The sequence below is a fragment of the Saccopteryx bilineata genome, chromosome 3 (genome assembly GCF_036850765.1).
Source record: "Saccopteryx bilineata isolate mSacBil1 chromosome 3, mSacBil1_pri_phased_curated, whole genome shotgun sequence".
NCBI lineage: Eukaryota > Metazoa > Chordata > Mammalia > Chiroptera > Emballonuridae > Saccopteryx > Saccopteryx bilineata.
In genome coordinates this window covers 285352577-285362111 of record NC_089492.1, presented here as the reverse complement: position 1 = coordinate 285362111, position 9535 = coordinate 285352577, and positions in this window count along the sequence as shown.

The window sequence follows — 9535 nt, the reverse complement described above, 5'->3', positions numbered from 1 at the left end:
AGGTGGGGTTAAACTTGAACTCTACGTCCCCCATGAGAACCACCACTCCCCAAACCTTATCAACAGTAGGGCTTACTCAGCCTCAAGCACCTGACCCCAAAGCTCAGAAGTCAGGGCCAAAGTAGAGGCCATCTTTCTGTTCATTCATTTATGAAGACACATTTACTGAGCACCTCTATGTGACAGGTACTGGGAATACAACATTCAACAAAACACAATTGTGTGCTCTCTGGTTGAGGTCTTAGAAGACAAGTGTGGCAGAGCCTGGCGTGGTGCTCACAAGTTCCCTTTTCCTCTTCCTGGGCACACAGGAAAACTATATTTCTCAGCTTCCCTTGCAGTTGGGTTGGGGCAGGTTCTGGCCAGTGAGAAGCAGGTTGAGTGTTGGATGCCACTTGTAGGTCTGGACATAAGCCCTCTGTATTTCCATCTACATTTTTCTCTCCCACTTCTCCAAGGACTTCAGAGCCACAGGTTTAAGATGGCATTATCATAAAGTGGGAGGAGCCAGAATCCCTACTTCTAGCAGGTAGGAGGACAGCCAACAGGTGTCAGCAAACCTCTATGGACTGCAATTAAGTGAGAAATATGGCTTCCTTTTGTTAAGCCACTGAGATTCAAGGCAGAGCCTCACTCATCCTGACTATTAAAATAGATGCATGGCCAAGTGTGGGAGGACATATTTTCCAAAGATGAATGAAACGTTATCTCCCATCCCACATGGTCTTATAATGTGACTACGACACTCCTCCTGTTGAGTAATGGGCCTTATGAGTTCCACTTCCTTGAGTCTGCAGAACTTTGGGGGATCGCTTCAATGGAAGTAATGTTATATGACTTCCAAACCTAGGTCATAAAAGGTGAGTGTAAGGCCGGTGGCCATGGCCATGCAGATTCACCTGGGGTTCAGGCAGATGGTAATGGAACTGTGGAGCCGTAGGATGGTGGGCCATTCCATTTATTAGAGGCTTGTAACTGTGGACAAGCAATCAGGCAGGGAAAACTGATTCTCTCTCTCTCAACTCACAAGCAAAACAGGTGGTTGTGGGAGAACCCCTTCTCTGGCAAACAATAGCAAACAATGACCCCTCCCAATGGCAGCAGGCAATCTGCAACCTACAATCCACCGCCCTGAGGACAAGCACCTGCAGCCTTATATAGACTATACACAGGTGGTGCTGCCCTGTGCTCATGCACCAATCAGGCAAAATACAAGCGAGCAAGCCTAACACACTTGTTTGCCCAACAGTGAGACGGACTCTACCTGGTTCTCTTGGGATGCTCACACTAAGAATTCCAACATCTCGCTGTGAGGAAGCCCAGGCAGGCTGCAGGGAGACCTGCATGGAGAGATACCGAAGCCCCGGGCCCGCCCCAGCTTGTCAGCCAGCACCAACTCGTCAGGCATGTGAGTAGCCCATCTTGAACATGGATGTTCCCGTCCCAGTCCAGCCTCCCTCAGGACCTCTGTCTGGGGGATGGAAGGACAGGATGGGAGGGGAGGCCAGCAGCAAACACAGAGCCAAGGGCAGAGGCTCCCAGAGAGGCCATGGGTGGGGGCGGATAAAGACACTGAATTTGGACAGCATTTTCAAAGTCATAGTTACCAGGAGACAAAATGAAAATGATGTTTTCTTCTGGAAAGCTGGGAGGCCCTGTCCCCCAACCCCATTCCTGAGATGTTACACTCATTCAGTCCCACCATACTCCTTTCTGCCCAGATGTTTGAACAGAGTCCCTCCAATCCAGCTGTGGGAAACAGGCTGGGGTGTGGGGGATGGGCCTGAGAGCAAATGAGGAATGAACCAAACTTCTGCCTGGACTTCTCCATTGAGACACAGAGATGACAGCGACCTCAGTTTCCCCAAAACACCTGGAGGTTGCTAGGTTGCTAGGGAAGAAGGAAGAGCCAGGGTGGGGCATCTGGGGCCTCGGTAGGCCTGTCTCCACCCCCTGAAGTCAACATTGCTAAATGGGGGTACTGCTCCTGTCCCCCACCTCTAAGTGAGAATGGCGTGAGGCTAACATAACGTAATTGGGGAGAAAGCTTTCTGGGGTGAAGGCGTTTCAGCACTCGTAGGCAATGCGGCATGGAGGCGCCTTCTGTGACTACAGATAACAGCTCTATGAAGGCATTAGGCTATTATTATACAGCGTTGTCATTAAGGTACTTTGTGTCCCTGAACTTACCTGGCACCCCTCCCCCCAAGGATAGATAGGAAGGGATTCCAGAGCAAACCTTTGGGGGCTGAGTGCCTTGCCTGAAGGGTGGTAAGAACCCCCTTTTCTCTTTCCCTAGAGGAGGCTCTTGACTTCTATGTAGTGGCTCCTTCTTGAACCTAGATACTGTGGGAAAGAGAGGAAAATGTTCCTAGCGAACTTTTTATCTCTAGCCATTAGTGAGGGAATTTATCTGTCATGAGTGTGAGAACTGGGAAGGGAAGACTCCCTTAGTCTCATTAGCCCCCAAGTGTGTCTGTCCTGAGGTGCCATTAGCCTCCAGCATAGGGGGAATCTGTGTTTCAACTTCAGGGCCTTTGCACATGCCTGCATGCTTTTCTCCCAAGATATCCACACAGCTTACCTCTTATTCCTTCAGATCTCTATTCAACTGTCCTCTCCTTAAAGGGACCCTCACCTGACCTCCCTCCTAAAAATTACCCCAGTGCTCTTTATTTGCTTATCTTACTTAATCTTTCTTCCTCAGTCCAGGCCCCATTCTTCATTATATTATATATTCATTGGTTTTGTTCCAACCAATCTCACTCACTGAAGCCTAAGTTCCCCAAGGGCAGGAATGTTGTCTCACTCATAGCTCTACTTTCAGCACAGACTAAGTGCTTTGCAAATATTCTTTAATGAATACGTGAAACAGATATTTATGCTTTTTATTCATCCCTCAACAATTTTGAGTGGCCTTTGCTCCAAGCCACTGAAGACATAACAATAATAAAATCCAGTTCTGCCCTCGGGGAGTTCCCAGTTCCATAGGAAGCAGAGAGCAGCGGCAAAGCTTGAGAACAAGTAGGGAAGCTGAATTCACACTTATCAACTGACATTCATATCTCCAGCCCTGACATCTCTCTTGAGCTCCCGTCTCATATATCCAGATGCCTGCTTGAAATTTTCAGAAGGATGGGAATTCAAAACAGAAATCTCTATTTCCTTCTTTGCCTGCTCCTCCCCCCTGTTCCCCTCTCAGTCGCTCAGGCCAAAATGTCCAGGCACTAGCCTGTATTCTCTCTTTGTCCTGCCCCTGCACCCAACTGGCAAGTCCTGTGGGCTCTGTCTCCCATGTATACCCCAGTTCTGTTTCCTCACTCGTTCCTGTCCCTGCATTCCTTTTCCAAGGCAACCCCTTGAATGCTTCACCTCACCCACCCAACAACCAGAAGGACCCTTTCAAAACATAAATCAGTTGATGTGACTGCCCTCTCATGCCTAAAAACCTCCACTAGCTCAGACACCTAGAAAAAAAATTCAGACTGTGCCTGCCGACCTCTCTGACTCCATCCCACACAAAACTCTGTGTCATTTACCATCCTCAGCCTGCACTGGCTCACCTGATGCTTCCCAAACACACTGGCCTCACTGTTTCCACCTCAGGGCCTTTGCACTTACTGTTTTCTCTGCCCAGAAAACTCTTCCTCAAAGCCAGCTCTGTCTCATCATTAAGCTCTTGGGTCAAATGTCATTTTCTCAGAGAGTTTTCCCCTGACTACCGTCAGACACATACACTACTCCATTCCCATTCACTTCTACCCTCTGACCCCCCTGGCCCTGTACATCACACAGGACCTCACCTGAAATGCTCATGTTGATCTGTGTGTTTATAATGTGGGCATCTCTGCCATTCACTGGGATGGGGAAACTTGGGGCAGAGAATCAGGGGGTAGGGAGGTTGTAGAAGGAAGATGGTGTAGAAGATCTGGCTTGTTGAATCTGAGGGGCCTGGGGTTGTCCAGGTGGGAGGCCCAATGGCCAAGGACTTGTGGGTTTGAAACTCAGGAAGTTGTTAGAATTAGAGACGGAAATCTGGGTCAGCTCCCTGAGACAGCGTGCAGAGCAAGAAGTGGTGGTAGATTAACATTAGAGGTAGCTGGGAGCCACAGCAGGGTCTGAGTGAGCGGTAGGGAGACCTGGAGAGTAGGGGCTGGGAAGACAGGCCAATGGGGCCTATTCTCCAGGAAACCTGCCCTGTGGTCCCCCGACAAGGGAAACAAAAAGAAAATCACAAAAGCAGAACTCCTGTCACATGGTCTGCTAGGCGAGTGCCTCCTTCCCTTCTCCAGGCTGAGGTCTGAAATGTCATCAGGACCATAAGCCACCCTCTTCAGCCCCTTCCACAGCGACAGCTCCACCAGGCCCTCAGACATCAATTCTCCTGCCCCTTGGCTCTTACAGGGACCCTGTCAATCCATGATACTAAATGCAATCAATAGGGCAGGGCCAGGGGCCTTAGGTGGAGAGATCACGAAGGTGGTGTTGCTGCCAACATTTGCAGGGACAGATTTTTTTCATTAATTTGATGAGCCTGACCTGGAGCCTTCCCCACTTGGCCTCAACCCACAAGCTTCTGTCTCCTAATCCCTCCTGGTCCCTGGCTCCTTGCAAGCAGAAGCACATCCATGGTGAGCACATTGGGGCGGGTGTCAAGGGCCAGGCACAGGGGCCTCTGAAGGCTGACACCCCTGGGAAACAGAGCCGGGGAGGGCAATTAGAGCCCCGTCTGGGAAGCCAGAAGCCCAGAGGGGGAGAGCAGCTGTCCCAAGAGTCCCAGTAAGACCCTCAGTCCCAGGGTATTGACATCCAGAGTGTCAGCAAGGGCAGTGTCCCCTAGTGGTCAGGGGCTCAGGCTCTAGTGACCCTGGTGTGCTTTCAAATCCCTGCTCTGCTATTTTCTCTGGCCACGTGGCCTTCCTCCAGTCACCTGAGCCTCAACTCCTCCATCTGTAGAATGGGGCTAAGGCTGTGGTGAGGATTAAATAAGATAATGCATGTAAATGCTGGGCACAGTGCCTGGCACCTAACAAGTGCTTGAGAAATATCAATGTTCATTATGATTTCATATTAGAATACTTTTTGGAATAGGTAGAGATAGAGGAAAGAGGTTTCCCCAGAGGATGAATAATCCCCAGTTTCATTTCCTCCCACATTGCTTGCCTCGGGGGAGCCTGTGCTCAGTGAATCAAGCATTCTCTGGAGTCACTTAGCCAAAGGCTGGAAACACACTGCTGCTCACCTTAACCCCCACCCCACCACACCCGGAAAGGGTGTGCCCAACAACGGAGCCCAGCCGGGAAGCCTCAGGCCAGCAAAGACCCCAATAAGAGGCTCCTGGCCACGTGCTGGGACTCTGGGCCCCTCAGGCTCTGCTCTGGGGGAGGGGTCCTGCAGGATGGTATTTGTAACTGGCAGCGGCAGGCCAGCACCTCCCTCCATGTCTGTGAAAGGAACAGGCTCTCCCTCTCTCCTCTCTCCACTTGGAGTTGTTTCTATCTGACAAATTATGGATTTAATGACATCTCTCCTGGGTGGGCAGGGGTGTGCCTTCTCCAGAGGAGGTCCAGGCCCTGGGAAATGGTTGCCAGTAGCTGTTGCCACCCCGTGGGGTGGGCAGAACCCATCTCTGCTCTGTTTTATAGAAGAGAAAACTGAGACTCATCCCTGGCCAGATAGCTCAGTTGGTTAGAGCATCGTCCTGATGCACAGAGGTTGCCAGTTCAATCCCCGGTCAGGGCACATACAGGGACAGATCAAAGTTCCTGTCTTTCTCTCTCCCTCTCTTCCTCTCTCTAAAATAAATTTATTAATTAAACAAACAAACAACAAAAATTGAGACTCAGAGCGGTGGAGTGCCTTGCCCAGGTCACACCTCAGTCTGATGTGGCGGGGAGGGTCTGCAGCCCAGGTCTCTGACTCCGAGCCCAATGCTCTCCCAGGGTTGGGGAAAGGGATGGAAAGAGAACCTCTTGGGAGAATCATCTGAGGTCACCTGCTCTTGGCAGCCTGAGGCCCTGGACACTCTGGTCCCCACAGGGGCTGGGTCCCTTGGTCTGCCCTGCAGGAAGACCCTGGGTGGAGGAAGTGGAGACAGAAATGGAAAATGGACATCATGGTGGGAATCAGAAGGGGGTCTGGCCTGGCTTCCATCCTATCTCCCCGTGCGACCTTGGACGGGTCCCTCTCCTCTGAGCCTCCTTCTTTTCAGCTATGAAATGGGGAGATTGCATTAACATATCTCTTCTTGTTCTCAAGCTTTAAAAAGGATGGTCCAACACCCCCGCTTGTCAAGTGAAGGACTGAGGCCCAGAAGGGGTCTCCCTCAAGATCATCAGCTCTTTGTACCAGAGTGAAGCCAGGCCCTGATGCTAGACCCGAGGTGTGTCACCAGTCCCGTGTCAGGTGTCCTTTCAGGGGCCAGTTCTGAGGCACCCCTGCCAGCGGCGGCCGGGCCAAAGCAACCCTCAGGCTGCTCCCAAAACCCACTTCTCTCCAGCCAAGACTGTGGCCGTAATCCCAACACTGACCAGGCTGTGGTTTGCAGCTGTGTTCCTGGACTCCAAGAAGCTTTACTTAATGAGGTTGGCGAGCAGCCCACGGAGGAACCTCAGCAACAGAATCAGAGGGGCAGGAGGGGAACCAACACCTCCTCCGTCTCCTCTAAACTCCTCCACCTCCCTGTCTTGAGGGGTGACAGACTGTAAACGTGCTGGAAGGGCCCTGCTGAGGCTTCATGAAGGCTAACGGCAGGCCCCCTACCTTGCCAGACCCAAGACAAATGAGACTTTTTTTGTGTGTGTATTTTTCTGAAGTGAGAATCAGGGAGGTAGAGAGACAGACTCCTGCATGCACCCAACCGTGATCCACCCAGCATGCCCACCAGGGGGCGATGCTCTGCCCATCTGGGGCGTTGCTCTGTTGCAACCAGAGCCTTTCTAGCACCTGAGGCAGAGGCCATGGAGCCATCCCCAGCGCCCGGGCCAACTTTGCTCCAATGGAGCCTCGACTGCAGGAGGTGAAGAGAGAGACAGAGAGAAAGGGGAGGGGGAGGGGTGGAGAAGCAGATGGGTGCTTCTCCTGTGTGCCCTGGCCGGGAATCGAACCCAGGACTTCCACACGCCGGGCCAATGCTCTACCACTGAGCCAACCGGCCAGGGCCAAGGCAAGAGGACTTTTAAAGCCCTCCCTTCTATCAGCATTTTGACAAAAAAAAATTTAAAGGATTTTTCTAAGTTTGCTCTTGAAATTGTCTGGCCCCCAGGTATGGACTTAACTGGCAGTTTAGTGTCTTCTCATGTCTCCTCTTGCCCACCTGGAATTTCTTACCCCGGGAGAAAATACAGCCAACAGGTTGCTCCCTTGGGTAATGACAACTTTATGAATACCAAATGTAGCAATTCGTGCAGTTGACCTAATGTTACATTTGGTAGACACTTAACATTTATTAATTTAAATTTCACAGTTTTTTCATTTTGTAGCCAATAAATATTCTAAGGTCTGAGATATGTTTGCAGGATCCTTAAAAGCTCATAGGTCCAAAGAGCTAGTGTTTTTTGAAAGAGAAAGTGAACTGACCTGGATTTCAGTTTCCCCATCCTGCACTCCAGGGGCCGTTCTCTCTCATTCCCCTAGTCTCAGAGGGAAGAATATGAGGCCCCAATATCTGGGGTGTACTTTGACCGTTGCCCCAGCTGGGGACATCCCCACCCATACTGATCATGAACTGCAAGGGCAGCAGACAGGAGTGACTTTGCAAGTCTCAGTGCAGATGGGCTCTGGCAAACAAGCCCCTATCCAAGCTGTAGAAGCCCCTCTTCCTCTCTGAGTTCTCCCTCCAGCACACCACACCCCTCTCGCCTTCACACAGCCCCAGCTAAACTCTGCAATGTTGACTCGGATCTCCTGCGGGCACGCGCGCACGCGCGCGCGCGCACACACACACACACGGATTCACATCGACTATTGCTTCTCAGCCTTTTGGTTAAGATCAAGTGTATTCACACATACAATACACTGGCACTAAATGGAAGGGAGACCACAGCCACCCAGGTGGACCTCAGCCTCTGGGCCCTTGGAACCCACCACGCTGCTATAGAAATAGACAAGTAGGGCAGTCAAGAGAATGACCCAAGCTCTGATGGAGGAAATACGGTCTGGCAGGGAGCAGAGTGGGTGTACATCTTACCAGGTCTGGGAGGGAATATTCAGGAAGACTTCCTGGAAGAGGGGACAGCTCAGTTGGGAAGGGAGGAGGAGATTGTGAGAGGAAGCCTAGAGCACAGGATAGTGCAGCTATTGGCTCTGCCAGAGCCCTGGTGGGCAGAGGTGTCCTTGATGGACTGGAGGGGACAGCCAGACCCCTGAGCCCTGCCTTGGGCTACAGCACCCCCGTGGTCAGGGGGGATGAGGAGGAAAAACAACAGAGAGTGTCTAAGTCCCCAATTTCCAGCTGCCAGGGCCTCCAATCTTCCACTTTCCACAGCAGTGTGAGAAACTACAAACAGCCAGCCACCCAGGGGATTTGCATTTTAAGAAGGATCAGAGCCCAGCCTAGAAGGAAAGCCCACTGCCCATCAGCTCTGTTCTCCCTTCTCCATCCCAGCAAGCCTTTGAGGCTTTCCTTTCCCCTCAAGCCTCCTCTTCTTTCCTCCCTCTAGTCTCCAGACCCTAGTCCCCCAGCCCCCATCTTCTGGGGTGATCACCATGGTAACCCTACACTGAGGCTCTACTGCCGGCCTGGACAACACTGGGTCTTATACAGCAACCCCAGCCTTGGCCAAGCCAGCATGGAGCTCAGTGTTCCCCCAAAGGCTGTGGGTGAGGGCGACAGACACTGACTCTGCAGGGCCCAGCTCTCCGATTTGGAAGTTGGGGATCAGGAAAGAAGGCATCGTGGATTAACACATCCTCCAAGCTGGTAAAACCTTCACATTGTAACAGATGTATCCAGAAACAATCGCGCACCTTAACCCCAGGAGAGGAGAAGAAGGTGAGGTGGAAGAAACAGAGGCCCCAGGGCAGGGAAGGGGCAGCCAAGGGTGCAAAACTCTTAGGTGTCTCAGCCCCAATCTGCATTCGAATCTGTCTAGCTCAAAAGGTTGTGTGGCCAAACTCTAGGCCGCTGGGCCACAGAAACACACACCCCTGCCAGGGCCGAGCAGACTGGAGATGAGCTGGAAACAGTGCGCTCTGTGGGGAGTCAGCAAGCACAGCCCCCTCTACACAGATGCCAGAAACCTGCTCCAGGTGACGGCTGCCACGTGGGAATGTAGGCCCCGGGGGGTAATGTCATCTAATTTTCCAGAAAGCAGGAATCTGGATTTTTACATGATATACTCTGGTTTGTAAAAATTATCTAATTAAAGTACACTTAATGAGATGCTGTGTAGATCAAACAAGACATACCTACCTCCAGTTTGCATGAATGCATTTAATAGATATTGAATGAGCCTGACCAGGTGGTGGCGCAGTGGATAGAGCATCGGACTGGGATGCGGAAGGACCCAGGTTCGAGACCCCGAGGTCGCCAGCT